At 38.7% G+C, this 24,052-nt stretch overlaps 1 pseudogene; it reads right to left on the bottom strand.

Moving 5' to 3' along the window:
* Window positions 1-793: 793 nt before the first annotated feature.
* LOC133245199 (sentrin-specific protease 8-like) lies at window positions 794-1,452 on the bottom strand (annotated as a pseudogene).
* Between the last annotated feature and the right edge of the window lie 22,600 nt (window positions 1,453-24,052).

The raw sequence follows: 24,052 nt of genomic DNA, 5'->3' as shown, positions 1-24,052 counted from the left end.
TTGTGGAAGAATAGTGAAATTACACATCTTTTTTTTTTTTTTTTTAATTTAGAAGGAATAGCATTTCTTTTTTGCTCTTGGTTCCACATTTCAGAAATTACATTGTCTGCATTTTGAATTAAGTGAAAAAGTTGAGAAAGGTCACTTTTTCTCTTTTATATTTCAAAAATAAACCAACTTATAGTATTCAGAGGCAAAACTAGAGGTCCACCACAGACATTTATTTCAACACACTGAAAGTGCTCCAGGAATCAGATGGGCAACTCTGGGCTAACATCATCTTTGTCAAGTATTGGCAAAGCTTATAGCTGGGAAAGCCTTTGCTTGTTGAATGGAAGAGATATCATAGAACTGAGTAACTGATAATACTTCGATCTTGAATTAGGTTAGGTCTTAATCTGCTTCTAGCCAGTTGATCTCTTGAAATATGTGGGTTGTGCTTTTTGGTTGCTCTATAATTTTCTTCTTGCTTCTAGATGTAACGTATTCTTAATTTGTTTTACAGATCAATCTTTTTTCTTTGGAATAAACCAGTGTGGATGAGGGAGCCCAAAAGGGAATTAATCAGCTTTGGTGCATATTTTGAAGACACCTTCACAGAACATACTGCTCTGAAGTTAGGGTTAAAGTGAAACTTTCCATTAGGATAGTGCAGAGGACAACATTCTCTCAGGGGAAAGTAAACATTCTAAGCTTTCCTCTCCCAGGCATCTTCCCTCAGGCACTGAGACCACAGCCATCCAATACATGGGGACAGGCAAAAGAGACTTCAAAAGTCAATATATTTCAGCAGCTAATTTTTAGCAAGTCTGGCAACGAGATCTTTCTATTCTTCTCTCTTGTTTGTGATGTATGTAGGAGAGATTTAGCTGCAATAGTGATTCTGGCTGTTGTCTAAAGGAGTTCTGACACAAGGCCTCAGTGTTACATATCACATACATCCCACAGTCACAGCTATTTTTGTTGAGCAGGGGCTTTCTCTTCCACAAAGGCCAGTTTGTTTCCTTTTCTGCCTGAGAAAGCCTCTAGTTTTTCTGCCACCTGCTCTGCATGGAATGAGTTGCTAGCATAAGAATCATAATGAAAAAAGCCATTTTTACCTTGCAGATAAACCAACAACCTCCAGTGGGTTCCCCGACCTGTATGTTTGGAATTATCATTGATGGCTAAAAATACAACTCTCTTGGGGAGATCCAAGGGTTCAAGGAACATGGTAATCTCTGCTGGGTTGACAGCCACTTGATGAACTGAGTAAGTTCGGGGCTGATGAAGCAGATGCAGTCAGAGCAGTCATGAAATTGACTGTTGCCAAGGTACTCAAAGGAAAACCCAGTAACATGGTCATTGAGCCAGTTTGGAGGATCCAGTAGTGAGATGACTTTGCAGGAGCCTGTTCATGTAACTCAAGACTACTGGGTCCATTTTGTACTGACCAGGGCTGCTCAGAAATTCCAGAAGCTGCTTCAGGCCTCACCACCCCTACCAGCTCCAATCGGTTTTATATGCGTCTTAGTCATAAAAAAGAGACGTAGAATTACTGAAATCTGAAGGAACTGTATTTTGGATTTGAATGTAAACTCAATCTTAGAGTTTCATATTTAATTTCATCTGGATTATTTTTAATGTCTGATTGGTAAAACTCCAAATTAGCAAATTGCACCTGTTGTTATGTTGCTACCTTTCCCATGTTAAAGGAGACAATTTTACACTAATACACACCTACGTCATTTTAGTTTTAACAAATGAGATCATACAAGACATGCTGTTGTGTTCTTCACTTTTTTATTTCAATTTGTCGTTCAGTTGCTCAGTTGTGTCCAACTCTTTGCAACCCCATGGACTGCAAGATGCCAGGCTTCCCTGTCCTTCACTGAATTCTGGAGCTTGCTCAAACTCATGTCCTTTGAGTCAGTGATGCCATCCAACCATCTCATTCTCTGTCATCCTCTTCTCCTGCCTTAATCTTTGCCAGCATAAGGTTTTTTCCGAATGAGTCAGCTCTTCACATTAAGTGGCTAAAGTATTGGATCAGGATCAGTCCTTCCAGTGAATATTCAGGATTGATTTTCCTTGACTGGTTTGATCTCCTGTAGTCCATGTCAATATATTCAGAATACTGTTAACAGCTAAATAGTATTACATAATATAAGTGTGCTATAATTTAAATTAACAATTTTCCTATTGAGGGAAAGTTGTTTTTGTTTTCAGTTATTTCCCTTTTTAAAATGATGTTATTTTGATATGCACACCTTTATATTTTTGTGTATGTGTGTTTTGTGGAATTGCTAGCTTAAGACCCGCTCATTTGCTAAATTCTGGAGTGTACCCCTATCCTCTTTTAAGAGAAGATGCCCTATTCGTGACATCAGCTATTTTGTATTACAGCAATCTTTTTATTGTCACCAATCTGATTGGCAAAAAATAAATTATATTTAAGTCATCCTTGAGGTTACTTGCATTTTCCATTGCTAATGAAGATGAGCAACTTTTTATACGTTTATGAGTCATTTGCGCTTCCTCTGTAAATTTCCTGTTCCTGACCTTTATCCATTTTTAATATGCTCATTTTTCCTTTTTGACTTGCAGGAAGACTGTGTATATTAAGGATATTATCTTTGTCAGCTTGGGCTTCTCTAACAAAGTACCATAGACTAGATGGCTTAAACAATTGAAATTTATTTCTCCCTGTTCTGGAGGCAGGAAAGCCCAAGATTAAGGTGTTAGACAATTAACTGGGAAGGGCTCTCCTTCTAGGCATCTTCTTGCTATATCCTATATGCTATGTCTTCACATGGCAGAGAGAGGAAGCAAACTGTCCAGTCTCTTTTTCTAAGGGCACTAATTCCCTTATGAAGACCTTGCCCTCAGGACCTCATCAAATGAGAACCTACTGTTATAGCACAGGAAACTCAGTGCTCTGTGTGACCTAAATGGGAAGGAAATTAAAAAAAGAGGGGATATATGTATATTATAGGTGATTCGCTTTGCTGTACAGTAGAAACTAACACAACATTTTAAAGCAAGTATACTCCAATAAAAATTAATTAAAAAATAAAAACTAAATTACCTCCCAAAGGCCCCATCTCTAAATACCGTTACATTGGGAGATAGGGCTTAAACATAGGAATTTGGTGGGAGGGAGACACAATTGTGTCCATAGCCTGTATTGATACTTTTCTATGTTCGCTACAAATGCTTTTCTACCAGGCTGCCACTTTCTTCTGCACTGAAGGTATCTTTCAGCACATAAGAATTGTACATTTTCACTTAGGCAGAACCTTTAATGGATTCCTTCTTTTGTTTCTTGTTTAGAAAGACTTTCTGTCCTCAAAGATTATAAATATATCTCCTTATGTCATTTTCTACAATTTGAGTTTTGTTTGTAATCTTTAAACTGTGTAGTTTTCATGGAATGTATGTTTGTGTGTCATGTGAAATGGGTCTCTAGCTTTTCTTTTTAAATCCCAGATATATAACTAATAGATCCCACATCATGAGAGTAATTTTAGAATTTTGTTTCTAAGTTATATTTTTGAAGTCTTATCTTGGATATTTCCACTAGTCTTTTTGAAATATTGCACTTAGCTCACCTGGCCTCTATTATTAACTCAGAATGGGAAACAGTGGTCTAGACCACACAACAATAAAAGTAATACTACCCTTAGTATTCAACAATGCCACTATCACTAGTCGGACTCAGCCTTTGAATTGTTTTTTGAGTAAAGATATTTATGTAATGCCATTTTTCCTGTTTGCCATATGTCTTCTATGACCATCAGTAGTTTCCAGGTGGTTAAGTGGGTTAATTAGGAGGTATATTATTTTGCTGGGGCTGTAATAAAGCACCACAGACTAGGCGGCTTAAACAACAGAAATGTATTTCCTCACATTTCTGGAGGCCAGAAGTTTGAGACCAAACTTGTCAGTAGAGTTGATTTCTAATGAAGCCTGTCTCCCTGTCTGTTTCCTTTATCTTCACGTGGTCTTTTGTCTGTGTCTAATATCTTCTTCTGATGAGGATAATATTGTAATATTGGATTAGGGCTCATCCTGGGGATCTCATTTAACCTTGCTGTTGTTTACTTGATATGTTATGTCTGACCCTTTTGAGACCCCATAACCGGCCAGGCTCCTCTGCCCATGGGATTTCTCAGGCAAGAATACTAGTGTGGGCTGCCACTTCCTTTTCCAGGGGATCTTTCTGACCCAGGGATGGAAGCTGCATTCAGGCCTCCTGCATTGGAGGTGGATTCTTTACCACTGTGCCACCTGGAAAGCCCTTTTTACCTGAGCGTCTTGCTGAATCAGATTGCTGGACTCTATTCCACTGACTGATGCAGGAGGTCTTGGGAGGAACCACTAGATTTACATTTCTAACAAGATGTGGCAAGATGGCGAGGTCGGAGCATGTGCACTCATCTTCTCCTGTGAGAACTCCAGAACTACAACTGGCTGCTGAACCCCATAGACAGGAGAATGTTGGGTCCCTCCAAGGAAAGATATAACACACCCAAGGGCAAAGGAGAAGTCCCAGCAAGATGGTAGGAGGGCCAAAATCACATTTAGAATCAAACCCCATACCTGCCAGAGATGCTCGGAGGGCTCAAGCAAACCTTGTGCACACTAGGACCCAGAGACCCCACAGAGACTGAGCCAGAGCTGTGTCTGAGGGTCTCCTGTGGAGGTACAGGTCAGAAGTGGACTGCTGCAGGGACAGGGGCTCCGGGTGCAGTAGACCTGGGTGTGGCATAAGCCCTCTTGGAGGAGGTCGCCATTAAGCCCACCAGAGAGCCGCCAGAACTTAAATAGGACTGAGGAAACAGACTCTTGGGGGGCACAAACAAAAGCTTTTGTGTACCAGGACCCAAGAGAAAGGAGCAGTGACCCCAGAAGAGACTGACCCAGACTTGCCCGTGAGTGTCCAGCCACGTCCAGTGGAGGCGTGGGTTGGTGGTGGCCTTCTGCAGGCTGGGGGCACTGAGTGCCGTAGTGCCTGCATGGGACCATTTGAAGGAGGTCGCCATTATCTTCATTACCTCCACCACAGTTTGGCCTCAGGTCAAACAACAGGGAGGGAACAAAGCCCCAACTATCAACAGAAAATTGGATTAAAGATTTACTGGGCATGGCTCTGCCCATCAGAACAAGACTCAGTTTCCCCCTCAGTCAGTCTCTTCCATCAGGAAGCTTCCATAAACTTCTTATCCTTCTCCATCAGAGGGCAGACATAATTAAAACCACGATCACAGAAAACTAACCAATCTGATCACATGGAACACGGCCTGGGTCTAACTTAATGAAACTATGAGTCATGCTGATGGACGGGTCGTGGTGGAGAGTTCTGACAAAACGTGGTCCACTGGAGAAGGGAATGGCAAACCACTTCAGTATTCTTGCCTTGAGAACCCCATGAACAGTATGAAAAGGCAAAAGGATAGGACACTGAAAGATGAATTCCCCAGGTCAGGAGGTGCCCAATATGTTATGGAGATCAGTGGAAAAATAACTCCAGAAAGAATGAAGAGATGGATCCAAAGCAAAAACAACACCCAGTTGTGGATATGACTGGTGATGGAAGTAAAGTCCAACACTGTAAAGAGCAATATTGCATAGGAACCTGGAATGTTAGGTCCACGAATCAAGGCAAATTGAAACTGGAGCCTATTATACACAGTGAAGTAAGCCAGAAAGAAAAACACCAATACAGTATACTAACGCATATATATGGAATTTAGAAAGATGGTAACGACAACCCTGTATGCGAGACAGCAAAAGAGACACAGCTGTATAGAAAAATCTTCTGGACTCTGTGGGAGGCAGGGTGGGGGGGATGATTTGGGAGAATAGCATTAAAACATGTATAATATCATATAAGAAACGAATCGCCAGTCCAGGTTCGATGCAGGATACAGGAAGCTTGGGGCTGGTGCACTGGGATGACCCAGAGGGATGGTATGGAGAGGGAGGTGGGAGGGGGGTTTAGGATTGGGAACACGTGTACACCCGAGGCGGATGCATGTTGATGTATGACAAAACCAATACAATATTGTAAAGTAAAAAAAGAAAGAAAGAAAGAAAGAAAGTGGTCAAACAGGATATGGCAAGAGTGAACATTGACATTTTAGAAATCAGTGAACTAAAATAGACTGGAATGGGTGAATTTAACTCAGATGACCATTATATCTACAACTGTGGGCAAGAATCCCTTAGAAGAAATGGAGTAACCCTTATAGTCAACAAGAGTCCAAAATGCAGTACTTGGATGCAATCTCAAAAACGACAGAATGATCTCTGTTCATTTCCAAGGCAAACCATTCAGTATCACAGTAATCAAGTCTATGCCCCAACCAGTAATGCTGAAGAAGCTGAAGTTGAATGGTTCTATGAAGACCTGTAAGACCTAGAACTACCACCCCCCAAAAGATGTCCTTTTCATTATAGGGGACAAAAGTAGAAAGTCAAGAGATATTGGAAATAACAGGAAATTTTGGCTTTGGAGTATAAAATGAAGCAGGTCAAAGGCTAAAAGAGTTTGCCAAGAGAATGCACGGGTCATAGCAAACACCCTCTTCCACAACACAAGAGAAGACTCTACACAAGAACATCACCAGATGGTCAATATCAAAATCCGACTGATTATATTCTTTGCAGCCAAAGATGGAGGACCTCTATACAGTCAGCAAAAACAAGACCAGAGCTGACAGTGGCTCAGATCATGAACTCCTTATTGCCAAATTCAGACTTAAATTGAAGAAATTAGGGAAAACCATTACACCATTCAGTTCAGTTCAGTTCAGTCTCTCAGTCGTGTCCCACTCTTTGCGACCCCATGAATTGCAGCATGCCAGGCCTCCCTGTCCATCACCGGACTTCACTCAAACTCACATCCATCGAGTCGGTGATGCCATCCAGCCATCTCATCCTCTGTCGTCCCCTTCTCCTCCTGCCCTCAATCCCTCCCAGTATCAGTCTTTTCCAATGAGTCAACTCTTCGCATGAGGTGGCCAAAGTACTGGAGTTTCAGCTTCAACATAAGTCCTTCCAATGAATATTTGGGACTGATTTCCTTTAGGATTGACTGGTTGGACCTCCTTGCAGTCCAAGGGACTCTCAAGAGTCTTCTCCAACACCACAGTTAAAAAGCATCAATTCTTTGGTGCTCAGCTTTCTTCACAGTCCAACTCTCACATCCATACAAGACCACTGGAAAAACCATAACCTTGACTAGATGGACCTTTGTTGGCAAAGTAATGTCTCTGCTTTTCAATATGCTATCTAGGTTGGTCATAACTTTTCTTCCAAGGAGTAAGTGTCTTTTAATTTCATGGCTGCAGTCACCATCTGCAGTGATTTTGGAGCCCCCCAAAATAAAGTCTGACACTGTTTCCACTGTTTTCCCATCTATTTCCCATGAAGTGATGGGACCAGATGTCATGATCTTCATTTTCTGAATGTTGAGCTTTAAGCCAACTTTTTCACTCTCCTCTTTCAATTTCATCAAGAGGATCTTTAGTTCTTCTTCACTTTCTTCCATAAGGGTGGTGTCATCTGCGTATCAGGGGTTATTGATATTTCTCCCAGCAGTCTTGATTCCAGCTTGTGCTTCCTCCAGGCCAGCATTTCTCATGATGTCCTCTGCATAGAAGTTAAATAAGCAGGGTGACAATATACAGCCTTGTTGTACTCCTTTTGGAACCAGTCTGTTGTTCCATGTCCAGTTCTAACTGTTGCTTCCTGACCTGCATATAGGTTTATCAAGAGGCAGGTCAGGTGGTCTGGTATTCCCATCTCTTTCAGAATTTTCCACAGTTTATTGTGATCCACACACTCAAAGGCTTTGGCATAATCAGTAAAGCATAAATAGATGTTTTTCTGGAACTCTCTTGCTTTTTCTATGATCCAGCAGATGTTGGCAATTTGATCTCTGGTTTCTCTGCCTTTTCTAAAACCAGCTTGAACATCTGGAAGTTCACAGTTCATGTACTGCTGAGGCCTGGCTTGGAGAATTTTGAGCATTACTTTACTAGCATGTGAGATGAGTGCAATTGTGTGGTACTTTGAGCATTCTTTGGCATTGCCTTTCTTTGGGATTGGAATGAAAACACCTTTTCCAGTCCTGTGGCCACTGCTGAGTTTTCCAAATTTGCTGGCATATTGAGTGCAGCACTTTCACAGCATCATCTTTCAGGATTTGAAATAGCTCAACTGGAATTCCATCACCTCCACTAGCTTTGTTCATAGTGATGCTTTCTAAGGCCCATTTGACTTCACATTCCAGGATGTCTGGCTCTAGGTGAGTGATCATTCAGGTATGACCTTAATCAAATCCCTTATGATTGATTATACAGTTGGTGTGACATATAGATTCAAGAGATTAGATCTGATAGAGTACCTGGAGAACTATGGATGGAGGTTCACGACATTGTACAAGAGGCAGAGATCAAGGCTATCCCCAAGAAAAAGGAATGCAAAAAGGCAAAAGGGTTGTCTGAGGAGGCCTTACAAAGAGCTGAGAAAAGAAGAGAAGCAAAAGGCAAAGGAGAAAAGGAAAGATATACCCATGTGAATGCAGAGTTCCAAAGAATAGCAAGAAAAGATAAGAAAGCCTTCTTTAGTGATCAGTGCAGTGAAATCAATGCAATGAAATAGAGGAAAACAATAGAATGAGAATGGTTAGATATCTTTTCAAGAAAATTAGAGATACCAAGTGAACATTTCATGCAAAGATGGGCACAATAAAGGACAGAAATTGTATGGACCTAACAGAAGCAGAAGATATTAAGAAGAGGTGGCAAGAATACACAGAAGAAGTATACCAAAAAATCTTCATGACCCAGATAACCACAATGGTGTGATCAGTGACTACAGCCAGACATCCTAGAATGCAAAGTCAAGTGGACCTTAGGAAGCATCACTACGAACAAAGCTAGTGGAGGTGATGGAATTCCAGTTGAGCTATTTCAAATCCTGAAAGATGATGCTGTGAAAGTGCTGCACTCAATATGACAGGAAATTTGGAAAACTCAGCAGTGGCCACAAGACTGGAAAAGGTCAGTTTTCATTCCAATCCCGAAAAAAGGCAATGCCAAAGAATGCTCAAACTACCACACAATTGCACTCATCTCACATGCTAGCAAAGTAATGCTTAAAATTCTCCAAGTTAGGCTTCAACAGTATGTGAACTGTGAACGTCCAGATGTTCAAGTTGGATTTAGAAAATCCAGAGGAACAGAGATCAAATTGTCAACATCTGTTTGATCATCAAAAAAGCAAGAGAATATAAAAAAAACATCTGCTTTATTGACTATGCCAAAGCCTTTGACTGTGTGGACCACAACAAAATGTGGAAAATTCTTAAAGAGATGGGAATACCAGACCACCTGACCTGCCTCCTGAAAAATCTGTATGTAGGTCAAGAAGCAACGGTTAGAACTGGAACAACAGACTGGTTCCAAACTGGGAAAGGAATAAGTCAAGACTTTATATTGTCACCCTGCTTATTTAACTTCTATGCTGAGTACATCATGAGAAATGCTGGGCTGGATGAAGCACAAGCTGGAATCAAGATTGCTGGGAGAAATATCAATAACCTCAGATATGCAGATGACACCACATTAATGGATAAAGTGAAGAAGAACTAAACAGCCTCTTGATGAAAGTGAAAGAGGAGAGTGAAAAAGTTGGCTTAAAACTCAACATTCAGAAAATGAAGATCATGGCATCTGGCCCCATCACTCCATGGCACATAGACGGGGAAACAATGCAAACAGTGAGAGACTATTTTGGGGGGCTCCAAGATCACTGCAGATGGTGATTGCAGCCATGATATAAAAAGATGCTTGTTCCTTGGAAGAAAAGCTATGACCAGACTAGATAGCATATTAAAAATCAGAGGCATTACTTTTCCAGCAAAGGTCCATCTAGTCAAAGCTATGGTTTTTCCAGTAGTCATGTATGGATGTGAGTGTTGGACTATAAATAAAGCTGAGTGCCAAAGAATTGATGCATTTGAACTGTGGTGTTGGAGAAGACTCTTGAGGGTCCCTTAGACTGCAAGGAGATCCAAACAGTCCTTCCTAAAGGAAATCAGTCATGAATATTCATTGGAAGGACTGATGCTAAAGCTGAAACTCCAATACTTTGGCCACCTGATGTGAAGAACTGACTTTTTTGGAAAAGACCCTGATGCTGGGAAATATTGAAGGCAGCAGGAGAAGGGGATGACTGAGGATGAGATAGTTGGATGGCATCACAGACTTGATGGACATGAGTTTGAGTAAGCTCCAGGAGTTGGCAATGGACAGGGAAGCCTGGTGTGCTGCAATGCATGGGGTCACAAAGAGTTGAACATGACTGAGCAACTGAACTGAACTGAACTGAACAAGAACCTGCCTACCAATTCAAGAGATGTAAGAGACAAGGGTTTGACCCCTGCTTGGGAAGGTCCTCTGGAAAAGTAAATGCCTACCCACTCCAGTATTCTTACCTGGAGAGTCTCATGGACAGAGAAGACTGTTAGCCTATAGTCCATGGGGTCACAAAGAGTCAGACATGACTGAAGTCACTTAGCAGCAGTAGCAACAAGATCCAGGGGAAGGTCCCTAGGCAATGCTGGTCTGGGGACCACACTTTGAGAACCACACTGGTCTATCAACTACTCACAATGAACCAAGAAGCAACTTTTTGACAGGGCAAAATGGTATCACTGTTTTAGTACAGGTAATTTAATTCCTTTCATAAACAGTGTTTTCACTCCAATACCCAAAAATTTGCCTTGAAAAATTTAAGAGCTATCTAGAAAGAGACTAGGAGAATATGGGATGATATACATTGACAGTAAAAATCATATTCAAAAAGACAAAGCAGGCATAAGTGAGGCCACAGTTTAGCTGGTTATAAATTTCTTTCTGGTGTCAAAGGAAGTTTTGTGTTGTACACTGGCAAAATTCCCATAGTAGTCCAAAAATATTGCTTACCCTTTATAACCCTAACCAGAAACATTTTACAAGGCTATTTGGATAAATTTTGTATTTTCCTGCCTACACTTTCAGTGTTTACAATCTTCTTTGATCCTCACATTTTCCACTCTTGCTTGAGTTCAGTTGATCTTAAAATAATTTGCTGCTTTTGTAAAATAAATCTTTAGTCAGTTTTTGGCTTCCCAGAGGGGTACTGAAATGTTTCAGTTTCCAAATAAAATATAATACTAATGCTTTTGGGTCAAGTTAATTAAATTAGATTAACTGTAGACAATAAACAGACCAAAACTAAATAAAAATACTTGAACACAAAATCTCATTCTAAAGGCGTTAAAATACAAGGTCTTTTATGCAAGACCAAATAAATGGTATTTCTAAGGTAAAGGGGAAAAACTACAGAAGCAAAGGCCTAGGCTGTGCTTTTTCATGCAAGGTTCTACCCGGGAAGATGCTCTCCCTCTCAAGAATAATGTATCATTGGTTACTGGGAGACTTACAAAGTAACATAAACACAGATAAACGTGTTTTAAGTAGTCACTTCTTTAAATAAATATATCATTCTGAAATCTCAGTGCCAAATACACTAATCTGTAAAACATGGCACTATTAAAAGAGTGGAAAACAGCAACTGGATGCAGCTTCCTGAAGATTGTGACATTTGTCATCACTCTATGATTTTATTTTATAAGATTAGTGATTTCCTCACAGCAAAGCTCAAGAGAAAATGCTACACAGAGTAAAAAGGTCCTGAGAATTAAAGAAGCTAAAATTAGAAGCACTACATAGCTACTTGCTTTCCAAATTGCGGTTAAGCAGATATTAAAATTGTCATTGAGTGATGCTTTCAGTGATGCCTTAAGAAACAGTGGCATTTCCCATGAGGAAGCATGCTCCAGATGATCTCACTGTGGCTCCTGTGGGTCTTACCCTCTTTCTGGTGTGTGGCACTCATCTCCCAGCCTGTACTAATTGCACTAATCAGAAACTTGTGGTGATCAGGAAGGGTGTTCCAAGAACTCCACATGCCAAGGCCTCAAGGTGAAGAGCAGCTTGGATCTGTGCGGCGGTTGTGGTGTTGTGCTATCACAAAGAGGTATCAATTGGCTTTTTTTCTAAACATGCTAGTCCATCCTCCACGCCTTTGATGATAAATTGTTGGCCCTCTATTGATTTAAACCCAGTTTGTGTCTGACTAAAATAGAAATACATTTTGTACCAGCTTGCCTTTACCTGTTAAGCGAACCTATCATGGGTTGTCATTCAGGTCAGAAGTGAGACAGCAATTCGTTCTGACCTAATGAAGCTGCATCAATCGCTTAGCTTATGCTCTGGCATTGCGGTCATTCACCTGTAGGTATTTAGAAAGTTTTCTGAATTTTAATTTGTGAGAAGTAAGCATCAGGGGAAAAGAATTACCTTATTGTCTCTAGCCTCAGAAGAAAAACGTCTGCAGATCTGAAGAATAACAAAGCAGAAATAGAGACACAGACACAGAGAACAAATGTATGGATACCAAGAAGGAAAGTGGGGTGGTGGGAGGAATAGGGAGATTGGGATTGACATATGTGTATATATACTACTGGGCTTTCCAGAAGATGCTAATGGTAAAGAAACTGCCTGCCAATGCAGGATACATAAGAGACATGGGTCAAATCCTTGAATTAGGAAGATCCCCTGGAGAAGGGAATGGCAATCCACTCCAGTATCATTGCCTAGAAAATTCCACAGACAGAGGAGCCTGGCGGGTTACTGGGAATTTTACTTTTAATGCACTGTGGTGAACTGAATGGGAAGAAGTCCAAAAGGGAGGATATATATATAGTAGAGACTATAGTAGAATATATACTATATATAGTAGAGACTGTAGAGTAGAAACTAAACATTGTACAGCAACTATAATCCAAAAAAATTAATTTAAAAAAGAGAAATGGATGATGATACACCATCATATTACAACACTGCCCTTGGAAATAATTCAACTCTCATAAGCAATGCCAGTAATTCTTTATAAAATGATGACCCCCTGAAATTCAGCATTTCAGTTGTAATTCTGAAAAGTTTTGCAAGTCAGTGAGAGTCTCATGGTTAAATTTCTAACTATTAATACCATCTGAGCTTGTGTGGTTTGACCTTCACTTGCCCATTGACACATTTCTTTGTGAATACAGTCATTCTTTGCTCTGATGATTAAGAAAGGGTAGTTGGCTCTTGAGTTTCAACATGTAAGTTTTTCAATTTTGCTCTTCATTATAATTCCCACTGCAATCAAGCATCACGTTTCACCTGATCTATGTCTGCCTGTTTTTTATAACCACTTTGTTCACAAAGAATAACCACTTTGACCATTTACATTGAATGTGGAATTTTCCTCCTAAAAATATTTCTATTTTAGTTACCTTTGTTTTTTTGATGTGGACCATATTTAAGGTCTTTATTTATTGAAGTTTTTACAACGTTATTTCTGTTTTATGTTTTGTTTCTTTTGGCTGCTAGGCATGTGGGATCTTATCTCCTGACCAGTGATGGGACCTATACTCCCTGCATTGGAAGGCAAAATCTTAATCACTGGACTACTAGGGAAAATCTCTACCAGGTAAAGCTCAAAATCCTTCAAGCTATGGGATTCAAATGTACTTGAACCAAGAACATCCAGATGTACAAACTGAATTTAGAAAAGGCAGAGGAACCAGAGACCAAGTTGCCAATATCCACTAGATCATGCAAAAAGCAAGAGAATTCCAGAAAAACATATACTTCTGCTTCATTAACAATGCTAAAGCATCTGACTATGTGGATCACAAAAAAACTGTGGGAAATGCTGAAAGAGATGGGAATACCAGGCCTTCTTACTTGCCTCCTGAAAAACCTATATGTAGGTCAAAAGGCAACAGTTAGAACTGGACATGGAAAAACAGACTGGTTAAAAACTGGGAAAGAAGTATGTCAAGGCTGTATATCGTCAGCTTGCTTATTTAGCTTATATGCCTAGTACATCATGCGGAATGCCAGACTGGATGAAGCACAAGCTGGAATCAAGATTGCTGAGAGAAATATCAATAACCTCGGATATGCAGATGACACCACCCTTATGGAAGAAAGTGAATAGGAACCAAAGAGCCTCTTGATGAAAGTGAAAGAGGAGAGTGAAAAAACTGGGTTAAAACTCAACATTCAAAAAACGAAGATCATGGCATCTGGTCCCATCACTTCATGGCAAATAGATGGGAAAAAATGGAAACAGTGACAGACTTTATTTTCTAGGGGTCCAAAATCACTGCAAATGGTGACTACGGCCATGAAATTTAAAGACGCTTGCACTTTGGAAGAAAAGCCATGACAAACCTAGGCAGTGTATTAAAAAGCAGATATATCACCTTGCCAGCAAAGGTCTTTCTAGACAAAGCTATGGTTTTTCCAGTAGTCATGTATGGATGTGAGAGTTGGACCACGAAGAAGGCTGAGCACCAGAGAACTGATGCTTTTGAACCATGGTGGTAGAGAAGACTTGAGAGTCCATTGGACAGCAAGGGGATCAAGCCAGCTAATCCTAAAGGAAACCAACCCTGAATATTCACTGGAAGGACTGATGCCAAAACTGAAGCTCTAATACTTCGGCCACGTGATGTGAAGGGCTGACTCATTAGAATAGACCCTAATGCTGGGAAACACTTTGAGCAGGAGGAAAAGGCGGCAACAGGGTGAGATGGTTGGATGACATCACTAACTCAATGGACATGAGTTTGAGCCAATTCCAGGAGATAGCGAAGGACAGGGAAACCAGGCCATGGGGTTGCAAAGAGTTGTATACAACTGAGTGACTGAACAACAGTTACAAAGTGATTTTAAATTATTTCCAGTCTTCATTACTATCAAATTTGTCCAAATTACTTAGCATGACAAACAAAGTTCTTCATTATCTTGTCTTTAGTGGGTCCTTTCTGGAGAGTCTGGGTAATCCAATAAACCATTTTCCCTTCTCTGAGATTTCTGAGTCCCCTTCTATTTTTCAGATGTGGTTACCAATAACTACGCTTGTGAATGCCTGCATACTCAGTCATGTCCAACTCTTTGTGACCCCGTGGATGATAGCCCTACAGGCTCCTCTGTTCGTAGGATTTTTCAGGCAAGAATACTGGAGTGTATTGCCAGTTCCTTCTTCAGGGTATCTTCCCAACCCAGGGATTGAACCCACATCTCCTGCATGCAAATTCTTTACCTCTGAGCCACCAAGGAAGCCCCTAATTATGCTTGTACTCTGAGACTAATTGAATTTGACCACAAGTAGGCCTCTTAATCAGGTTCTGAATATCAAATTCTCTTGCCTGAAATTTTAGATTTATAAGCTTATCAGTGATCTAATTTGATCCGTACTTGGTAGTATTATTCCATTATACTATTATGTTATTTTAAATAGACAAAATCTATAACTTGGAGAAAATATTTGCTTAAAAGCACAGAGAGAAGATTAAAACACCAGTCTCTTAAGATCGAGGTTACCCTGATGCTATAAAAAGTAATTTTTAATGTGGTGGTATAATTAAAGAGCTGTGTAAATTACATAGTTTATAGGACTGGACATCGATACCATGATGAACAATTCCATTGCTCAGTCACTCAAGTCATGTCTGACTCTTTGTGGCCCCATGAATTGTAGCCTGCCAGGTTTCTCTGTCCAGGGAATTCTCCAGGCAAGAATACTGAGTGGTTGCTGCTTCCTACTCCAGGGTATCTTCCCAACCCAGGGATTGAAACATGTCTTATGTCTCCTTCATTGGCAGGTGGATTCGTCACCTCTAGCACCACCGTTACTCTGGTGTTTTTTAAAGGATTCTATTATGTACTCCATGTACTCCAAATACTACTCATTATTTTACCACTTTCTTTGTTTTCTTCTAGAAATATACTCAACCATCTTTTTTTTTTTTTGCTATGCCTATGTTTTAAATGTTTTTTTTTAATTGCAGTAGTCACATAACATGAAGCATAATATTAATATTTTAATCATATTTAACCATACAGTCCAGTGGCACTGAGTACATTCACATTGTTGTGCAACTCTCACGAGCATCCATCTCCCAAATTCTTCACCTTCCTAAACTGAAACTCTGCATTGTAAGTACATTTAATGAACACATTTTATTTGTGGTTTCTAGAAAACAACAATAAATACTTTTTATTTATGTACAGGATGAATATACCTTTTAAAAAAGAAATATTCATTTCCAGTTGATAATTGGCTCTTAGAAATTTAGGGCTAATAACATCCTTTGACATTACTAATGTTCATATACTTCTACACCAATTGCAAGTGGGCAGTCGGGTAAAGGGGGATATATGTGTGTGTGTGTGCAGAGGGGTGGGAAACACATTTTTTGGAGTATTCTTCATTCTAATAGTTGAACCTGATGGACATGTTTTAGCCCTCAAAAAAACCCCTTGAGGACTTCCCTGGTTGTAGAGTGGTTAAGAATTTGCCTGCCAGTGCAGGGGACACAGGTTCAATCCCTGGTCCAGGAAGATCCAATGTGCCATGGAGCAACTAAGCCCCTTCTCCACAACTACTGAGCTGGCAATCTAGAGCCCATGCTCTATAACAAAGAGTAACCCCCACTAGCAACTAGAGAAAGTTTGTGTGCAGCAGTGCAAACAAAAATAAATAAATAAGAAAACCCCATGAGACATATATTACTGTCACTATTTTACAATGAAACTGAAGTAAACAAAAAGTGCTTTGTAAATCTCCAAGAGGCTTTATGTATTTATCATACCATAACATTACTATTAAATATTAATATAGTGGGGAATTATGTTAGTGTCCCTCCCTCCAAAACCTCCCAAAACTATTAGGAGAATTGCACTAACAAAGTCGTAGTTGGCAGATAAGAGAAATCTAAAGATAGTCAATCTGCCTGTGAGATCTAAGTTAATTTTTGTCATGGCAACTTTGTTCAGTTGCTCCATCGTGTCTGACTCTGCAACCCAATGGACTGCAGCACGCCAGAGTTCCCTGTCCCTCACCATCTCCTGGAGCTTGCTCAAACTCATGTCCATTGAGTCAGTGATGCCATTCAATCATCTCATCCTCTGTTGTTCCCTTTTCCTCCTGATCTCATTGTTTCCCAGCATCAGGGTCTTTTCTATTGAGTTGGCTCTTCACATTAGGTAGCCAGAATATTGGAGCTTCAGCTTATCATCAGTCCTTCCAATGAATATTCAGGGTTGATTTCCTCTAGGATTCATTGGTTTGATCTCCTTGCAGTCCAAGGGACTCTCAAGAGTTTTCTCTAACACCACAGTTCAAAAGCATCACTTCTTTGACACTCAACCTTCTTTATGGTCCAACTCTCACATCTGTACAAGACTATTGGAAAAACCATAACTTTGACTCTACGGACCTTTGTTGGCAAAGTAATGGGAACATTAAATGACTTTATTCTGAGAATTACCAAACTGTGGCAAACAATGAGATGCTAGAAGCTTGTAAACCCCCAGTTTTAAAAATTATTTTACTACTTTCTTTCATTGGGGCAGATAATGGTTATCTAAAGAAAAATCACAAAGAATTGACCATGTCAGCACCTGGGGCAGGACAGCAAGATGCTGTTATAGGAATCACTCAGTCCTAGAGATCTGGAAACTGCCTTGTACACTGAGAAAGGCTGTGGTACAATATCCATGTTTTATTTCTGACTTTGGTGTTCTGTGCCTTCAGGATTTCTAGGTGAATATACTATCTTCTTCAAAAGTTAACACATCAAAGATCATTAATTGATATATAAACAAAGGTCCTTGGTCCAATACATTTGAGAAACTCATTCTGAATTGTTTCCACAGCAAGTTTAAATCTACAGAAGGATAAAAACCTATTTAATGGTTTGCAAATTGTCTTAGCTAGAGACAAAACTTCTTGTATATTGTACTTACTGAAATCATTTAATATCTTTTTGGGAAGCTAGGATGTTGATAAGCAGAACATAGTTTCTTGTTGTTCTTATAATTTGTGACACTTTTCTGAGTGTTACTATTTTAGATACTAATTACATAAGGAAAATTCTAGATATGTAAGTCATAAAATAATGCAAATTCTAACAATCATCAATGCTATTCTATATCCTTGGTCTTTGAGAGAATAAATCAAAATGGCTTACTGACTTCTTAAATTCATATTCATCAAAAAGGAGGATAACCAGGAAGGATCAAATAAAATTATTTAGGGGACTAGACAAAGTAACACATAAATTTGGTGCTCTATTTTCCAGTGTTTACTTGTTTGTTCCTTAAGAGAAATATGTTTGTTACTCTCACATTCCAAAGAAGTGCTTGGATGTGGTTTCATCCTTGAATGCTGAGACAGTTGTTAATTCAGTGAAAAGGTGTTAGGCGGAAACTTGTTGAGAAGGAAAACTATCATTCTTTGACACGGATTTAAGAAATTTCTTCTGGCCTATAGAAAATTATTCTTTAATACAAAGTTTGTACTGTCCTGGGTTCTCTCTTAGCTAGTCCCAATTCTTCCAATTGCTTTTTTCTACAGCAAATTAAGTAAATCCAAGACTTAGTTAATAGTGAAAATATGTATGATTAGTCCATGAAATCAGGTTCCCAGGATTAGCTCTATTCAACCATAACTCAGTGGAAAGGCACAGTGTGTCGAGTGTATCTTCTACTAATAAGATATAAAATAGAGCAAAAGAAGTGAAGAAAGTAATTTAGGTGTAGTATGTTTCTTTCAAGCTAATGAGGTGGTTTCTCTTTTTTTAATTTTAATGTTTTTTATTACTGAAGTCTAGTTAATTTACAATATTGTGTTAGTTTCAGGTATGCAGCAAAAGGATTCATATATATATATATGCTCTTTTCCAGATTCTTTTCTCTCATAGGTTATTACAAGATATTCAGTATCGTTCCCTAGTTTATTTCTTGTAATTGCCTATTTGATTTCTTTCAGGATATGAATCTCTGGAAATATTGAAGATTAACTTTTACAGAAAGTCAGACACACAAGAAAATAATCTAGGCCATCTAAAATAAAACCTTCATCTTGGTTGTAATATCATAGTTTTGGTACCTTGCTATTATTGCCAATCACTTGGAGAAACAGAATGACTGATTTCAGACTATCATACTGGGGTGTTTGAAGAAACAACATTCTGCTCTGTTTTGCAGAAATGGCTGCTGCTCTTTCTCACATCTTTTGACTCTCCTCCATGAGGCTGAAGCAGAAAGAGAATTAGTCTGTCTGTCCTTTACTGATTTGCAGGTTTCAACCTTTGGCATCCACCTCCTCCTTTCTTTCAAGAAGAAAACCAGAAATGCTTTGCTATTCTTTCTCCATGTCTTTCCTCCTTTCTCTGCTTCATTTTCCTAGAATGCCTTTCTTTGATACTGGTTCAATTTTCAGATAATGTATGTTGCCGGAAAGAAAAAAAGTGAATTGTGTGTCTGAATATGTTATTTTCTCCTACTCTATGGCTTATTTATCCTACAAGTAATATTCCAAGAATATCTGCTTTGTTCTTACAGTTTTTCTCATTAATTTTTAAAGCAATTGGTTTTATTAAATGCTTTTGGCAAATAAAGGGTTACCAAGCCCCCTCCCCTGGCTCTTGCCCATCCCATCCTGCAACTAGTAAAATAAAATCCATGATGGGAACTCTTTTGCTAAAGATTTTTAATCATTGGGCATTCATCTCTTGAATGCTTCAGTAATGTATTTCTGGAATCAGAGTGTTTGATATTTTCGAGATATTGAATAGGCATATGATGTTTTAAAGATGTTTTAAAAATACCAGAGTCCCAAAAGGCCTATCCTTTATAGGGTAATAGAATACATTAATCATTAATAGAATCAACCTAATCTTGTTGGTATGTACCTTTTCAATGTCAGTTAATCATCACTATGCATTACAGAACTCACTAGGTGAAGAATATTGTACTGAGTACTTTAGAAATCAGTGTGGAAACCTTAAAAGTGGAAATGAAGGCAGCAAATCTACTTGAAGTGTGTGTGTGTGTGTGTGTTTAATACATCTGGAATCTTGTGCAGTGATAAGATGAGTGAGAATTTAGGAGTAATAATTATTTAGTAGATTAGGTCAGGGGTGCTATTGCATTTGGGATAACTCAAGGTGTTTTGATGAGCATAAATGCTTATTAAATCCTAAGTTTTGGCTTAGAATCCTGAGTTCACAAAGTTAGGAGTGAAGCCATGTTTGATCTGAGGAAATCAGCGTGGAAACCAATCAAGTTCAAGTATAAGGAAGAATCCACAAATCAGACAGCATAGTGCCTGGCACATATTACATACTCGATTCATGTTACTGACAGCTACTAATTATTTTTTCATGCATGGTCCTGTTTTATCATCATAACTGTCCTGTGGCAAGTATTGCTATTACCACATTTCTGCTAATAGAGCCCCAAGAAGGCTGTCTCATTTGTGGAATCCTCCATATACTTGTATCACCAGAGATCAATTTGCCTATTCTCACAAACAACATGAAGGGAATTATATATGTATATTCTTGTGTCTGCCTTCTTTCACTCAGCAAAATGTTTTTGAGATTAACTCACGGGTTAGTAATTTGTTTGCCTCACCTTCTATTTTTGAACTGAGTAGTATTTCTTTGTTTGAACTTACCACAATTTGCTCATCTATTTTCCTATTGATGGATATTTGGTCTGTTCCATGTTTGGGGCTTATTAAAATAAAGCTGCTGTGAGCATTCAAAGCTAAGCTTTTCTGTTGATGGACATGTATGTTTTAATTTCCCTTAGGTAAAAAGGAGTAGAAGTAAAACATTAAGCATCTTTATGAGCTTGTTGACCAATTATATATCTTCTTTTGTAAAGTGTCTGTTCAAGTGTTTTGACTGTTTTCTAATTGTGTCATTCATCTTTTTTATTGTCACTTTAGTAGTATCTTTGGATTGAAAAAACTTTAAAATTTTGATGAAGCCCAATTTATTATTTTTTTCTTTTTTGTGTGTTATCAGAAAAATTCTTGCCTTATAAAAGGAAAAGAAGATATTTCTTTACATTTTATTCTAAGAACTTTTGGTTGTGGGTTTTATGTGAGGTACATGGACTTTATTAAATTAATTTTTGTATATGGGATACCTTAGGTTTATTTCCATATGAATATTCAGTTGTTCCAATGTCATTTATTAGAAACACTGATGCTATTGAATTGTCTTGGCACCTTAGTTGAAAATCATTTGAATGTGTATATGTGGGTCTATCCCTAGATTCTATTATTTTTTCTATTGGTCTGTCCTCATATTTTTGAACTGTGGTGTTGGAGAAGACTCTTGAGAGTCCCTTGGACTGCAAGGAGATCCAACCAGTCCATCCTAAAGGAAATCAGTCCTGAATATTCACTGAAGGACTGATGCTGAAGGTGAAACTCCAATACTTTGGCCATCTGATGCAAAGAACTGACATAGGGAAAGACGCTGATGCTGGGAAAGATTGAAGGCAGGAGGAGAAAGGGAGGACAGAGGATGAGATGGTTGGATGGCATCACCGACTTGATGGACACGAGTTTGAGTAAGCTCCGGGAGTCGGTGATAGACAGGGAAGCCTGGCGTGCTGCAGTCCATGAAGTCACACAGAGTTGGACACGACTGAGCGACTGAACAGAACAGAACAGATCCTCATATCAATAGCATTATTTTTTGTATCGAAGTAACTTCACAATGAGTCTCACAGTAAATCCGAGATTAGTACTTCAAAGTTCTTTTATTTTTTCACATCTTCCCTTTAAATTTTTATCAAAGTAATATGCATGCATAGACAAATACTAAGAAAACGTTTAACAGCAGTCCTGTTTCATTTCCCTCCCCACCCCCACCCTAGTGTACATTTTTTAAGCTCATATTACTTCTTGACTTATACATTCTGTGAGTCTTTCAGAAGTTTTATTTATTTATGGCTGTGCTGCGTCTTCATTGCTGTGCACAGGCTTTCTCTAGTTGAGGCACATGGGCTCAGTAGTTGTGACGCATGGGCTTAGTTGCTCCAAGGCATGTGGATCTTCCTGGGCCAGGGACTGAATCCATGTCCCCTGCATTGACAGGTGGATTCTTAACTCCTGGACCACCAGGGAAGCCCTGATTTATGCATTCTAGACATTGTTTATTGATTTCCAATTTTGATGGATGGATTTACCTTTTCTCCACCTCCCCTATCCTCTTAGGATTTTGGTTAAGAAAATATAGTACTTAGCATTGACATTTTGACTATAAATGTTTCCAACTTTTCTTTCTGGCTTTAATCATTGCCTTGCTCTTGCATTTGCTTTTTTATGTAGTGTACTTATCATTAAGTCTTTCCACATAATCTAATAGCTTCTCAATTCATATTTTACTAATTCAGTTAAATGTACTAGATAACCCATTGGCTTTCTTTTCTGGACCCTTCCATTCCATTGCTCTGGTCCACACTGCTGGCTGTCTCAGTCTGTGAACAGCTCTCAGCCTTGGACTTCTTTGCATCATTCTCTGAACCCTCTTTACCTCTCCTCTGTGTTGGATCCGTTTGCTCAATAATTTGCTCCTCAATAGTATTAAAACACATCCTTTGGTAGTTTCCCTTGAAAGCATGAGAAATAAAATTTGGGGTGAACTATTATGGAAAAGATTCTGAAAATGTATATATATTAATATGTATAAAACTGAATGACTTTGCTGTACACCTGAAACTAACACAACATTGTAAACCATCTATATTTCAATAAAAAGTTTTGAAAAAAAGATTTTTAATTGGGGAGAAACTTGAAAAGATGAGAGTATGATTCTGCATTTCAAGTATTAATAATTTTCTTTCAGAATTCTGAGTCACTCCATTGTCTTCTAGCTTCCAGTGTTGCTATAAATGATCACTTTGATCTCTTAATTTTTCTTAAGCATTTGTACAGGACTTGTTTTTAACTCTCTTTGCAAGTCTTTAGGAAGTACTCTTTATCCCTGGGGATTCTCAAATTTCTTGGTGATATGCCTTGGTGCTATTCACTGTGCTAGGCATTGGGTGAGCACTTCCCATCTAGAAGTTCAACAATACTTTCTTGAATTATTTAGTAACATTACTACCATTTTTTTCCTGTTGTTTCTGCAACTCCTGCTAGATGTTGGACCTTCTGGATTGATCCTTTTTTATCATCCATTTTTATTTTTTTTTCAAGATTATGTTGGTAATTCTGGGTCCTTTATGCTTCCATATAAATTTTAGAATTAGTTCATCAATTTCTCACTACTAAATCAAGTTTGGTAATGATTATGTTGACTCTGTGATCAATTTGGAAGAACAGACATTTTTAATAACAGTGAGTCTTTTAACCTATAAACACAGCATGTTTATAATATAGGTCTTCTTTAATTTTTCTCGACAGTGTTGTGTATCTTGGCCATTTTTGACCTATTGGGTAAGTGGCAATATGTTCTAACCTTAGTAGATCAATCAGTAATTTGAATCTTTACAGAAAATGGATCAATTTAGGAAAATGAATTCTATCGTAGGTAAGGAGTGGGGAGACAAGCTCAATAGTCTCAAATAGCTAAAATACAAGGGACACTTTTTTTTTTTTGAATTATTTCTTCCTAGGGGAAAACCTATGAGAAAGATTGTACTCTGTTTCATAGAAACCGTAAGAACCAACTCAAGGCTGACTTAATTGTATTAGTCAGTTAACAAATAACTAGAAATCTCAAAAGTGCACTCTCTATAATAAGAGGCTAGATTCTAAGAATACAATAAATAAGACAACATTCATTTCTTTGAGGGATCTTGCAGTAGAAGAGAAACAGGTATTTAAACAAATTATGATGATATATTGTGATAAACATTATGTTAGAATAAGCTATAAGAAGGCAGATTAAAAAAAACTGCTGAATGAATTCTAAAATTTATATGGAAATGTAAAGGATCTATAGAACTGCCAACACTATCTTGAGAAAGAAAAATTTAGTTGAAGGACTTAAACTCATTTCAGTTCAGTTCAGTCGCTCAGTCGTGTCAGACTCTGTGACCCTATGTACTGCAGCATGCCAGGCTTCCCTATCCATTACCAACTCCTG

The sequence above is a fragment of the Bos javanicus genome, chromosome 3, assembly GCF_032452875.1.
Source record: "Bos javanicus breed banteng chromosome 3, ARS-OSU_banteng_1.0, whole genome shotgun sequence".
In the NCBI taxonomy this organism is placed as follows: Eukaryota; Metazoa; Chordata; class Mammalia; order Artiodactyla; family Bovidae; genus Bos; species Bos javanicus.
This window is presented reverse-complemented; position numbering and strand designations above follow the sequence as displayed.